The sequence below is a fragment of the Bombyx mori genome, chromosome 5 (assembly GCF_030269925.1).
Source record: "Bombyx mori chromosome 5, ASM3026992v2".
In the NCBI taxonomy this organism is placed as follows: domain Eukaryota; kingdom Metazoa; phylum Arthropoda; class Insecta; order Lepidoptera; family Bombycidae; genus Bombyx; species Bombyx mori.
Window position 1 is genome coordinate 18,288,628 of NC_085111.1, and position 2,915 is coordinate 18,291,542.

Here is a 2,915-nt window from a genome sequence, read left to right on the forward strand (position 1 = left end):
CAAACCAAAACGCATTACTGCTTCAAGGCAGAAATAGGTAGGGTGAGGCAATATGCACCTATCTAAGGGCTCACCAGACGCTCTACCACCAGTAATTACGCAAAAAATAGTTTTTTGTGGTCTTTATTTTTATTATACAAAATTATACCTCCATCATAGAAATCAATCATGAACATGAGCCAAGAATTTCATTAAAATTGTTTACCTGCTACCAGAATTTGAACACTAGTATGGGCGTATCGCTTGATACAAATACATTAGGTGCCTTATCCACTGCGCCACGGGGACTTCAGTATGTGATCTTTTTTTACGGCCTATTTTACATATCACCTCTTCAATTACTATACTCATAATAAACTTAGGCTCTTAAGAATATAAGAAATCCCTGTTAAAAAATTCTGGCTAGAGCACCATTAAGTTTGCGTTTTTTTTTTTGTTTTTTGTTTTTTTTTTATTGCCTTTGTAGGCAGACGGGCATACGGCCCACCTGATGGTGAGTGGTTACCGTTGCCCATGGACTTCAGCAATGCCAGGGGCAGAGCCAAGCCGTCCCCCGTGCTGTCATCTGCATAGCAATGCATGCCATCAATAGACAGCATGTCATTGATATACAGGATGAAAAGCGTGGGGGAGAGCACCGAACCTTGTGGAACGCCAGCGTTAATGGTCATGGTTTCAGAAAAGTCACCGTCTACAACGACCGTGATGCTCCGCCCATCCAAAAAGCTAGCGATCCACTTGCAGAGACCCTCGGGGATTCCGTAAGATGGTAACTTCGAATCGTTCGCGTTATCAAACTTTCAAATAATGAGAAGATTTATTTGCTCATTTGCTCATAGAAACGAGAAGAAAGTTTAAATGAGAAGAAATAGCGAGTTCATGATGGAATCGTCATGAAGGCGAAAAAATTAAAGTTTGCAAAAACATCCTTCTGAAGAAAGTTTAAATAGCGTATTTTTCTTAATTGAAAGCAATTACACAGTCGTAGAGCGCTTGAAGCTTAATGGAAACGGATACTCGCGACTTTGATTTCTCTTTTCAAAGTGCACCAACATTAATTACTTTTTAGTTGCATTACCATTTATTTCCATGAATCGGTCGAGCTTTCGCTAGCAAAAGAACTAAGGAATGTAGTGACATTGGACGGGCCACATATATTGCAGACTAAAACTTCAATAATATAATTATAGAGGTGCAATACTGTCATTTAATTAATTAACTAAGATTAATTAAAGTTGACTGTTTCCTCAATGCTAAAATTGTTGGTGAGAAGTCCAACGCTAGTCAACAATTGTTTAAGACGGTATTAAGAAAAAATTATGAACAAACTACCCCACAGTTCTGCTAAAAAAGTTTTTCTATTCTATCAGACTTCATACGTCCACTACAAGATATAGGCCTCCCACAAGCCTCGCCACAAACATCAGTCCTGCGCTGCCTGCATCCAGTGGATCGCCGCGAACCTCAATAGGTCATCAGTCCATCTTTTGGGAGGCCTACCGTCTTCCGGTACGCGATCGCCACTCAAGAACTTTCTAGCCCCAAACGAATATGAGCTAGTTTTGACACACAACACATTCCGACTCGAGCAGCCGAACAGTGTGGAGCTTTTTGTGGTTATTATTGTACACTTGAAATTAAAAAGAATTGTTTGAAAAAGTAAGTTTTAATTACTATCGCTATGGAATGCAATGATAATAATGAAGAGAATGGCATCAGCAACGCTGACGTCATTATTTTAAAAACACTATAGAAGAAGTCGTCGCGGCCTAAAGGATAAGACGTCCGGTGCATTCGTATCTAGCGATGTAACGGTGTTCGAATACCGCAGGCGGGTACCAATTTTTCTAATATGTAATACGTACTTAACAAATGTTCACGATTGACTTCCACGGTGAAGGAATCATGTAATAAAAATCAACCCTGCAAAATTATAATTTGCGTAATTACTGGTGGCAAGACCTCTTGTGGGTCCGCACGGGTAAGTACCATCACCCTGCCTATTTCTGCAGTGAAGCAGTAATGCGTTTCGGTTTGAGAGGTGGGGCAGCCGTTGTAACTATACTGAGGCCTTAGAACTTGTATCTGAAGGTGGGTGTCGCATTTACTTTGTACCTACTTGTATATGGGCTCCGCTAACCACTTAACACCAGGTGGGCTTTGAGCTCGTCCACCCATCTAAGCAATAAAAATAAAAAATAGACCAATTACTGATATCTAACACAACAACAACGTATCGTAGAAGGAGAGGACAGTCGAGCAATAGATTCAATTCCGTTTATTACTTGCATTCGGGATTTAAACACCGGCCTAGTCACTTCAATCGATATGAATACACCGGTCGTCTTATTGTTCAGACTGCTACAACTTCTAGTACGCCGTACTTAGGTTTCAATTGACAGTATTAGTCAACAAAATCAGTATTCCTGTCACTAAAAGTATCACCAAATCACTGCCTACTGCTAAGACTCCAAGAGAGGAAAGATAGACGCTGCGGATATTCCGATCCGTGCTTAGGTTGTGTCAATTGCATTAGTCATCAAAATCAGTATTCCTGTCACTAAAAGTATCACCAAATCACTGCCTACTGCTAAGACTCAAAGAGATGAAGGATAGACGCTGCGGATATTCCAAGACCGGGGCTTCATTCCACTATTTAATTTGATGAACGGAAACGCTCCATCTTATATAACTTGATTTATGGTTTTGTTTTTCTTTCAGCTAACGAGAGATTAAAATTGCTTTAATCGCGTCGCGCCGCCAGATGTCACCGGAGGGAAGCTGATTTATTATTTAATTTAAGCAATGTCAAAGCTTGCTCCCATGAAATTGATTTTGAATAAGCTCCTGTTGTACAAGAATATGTATGCCTCCATGTACTTTCGGTGTTAAAGCTTTGGCATCTCAATAGATTT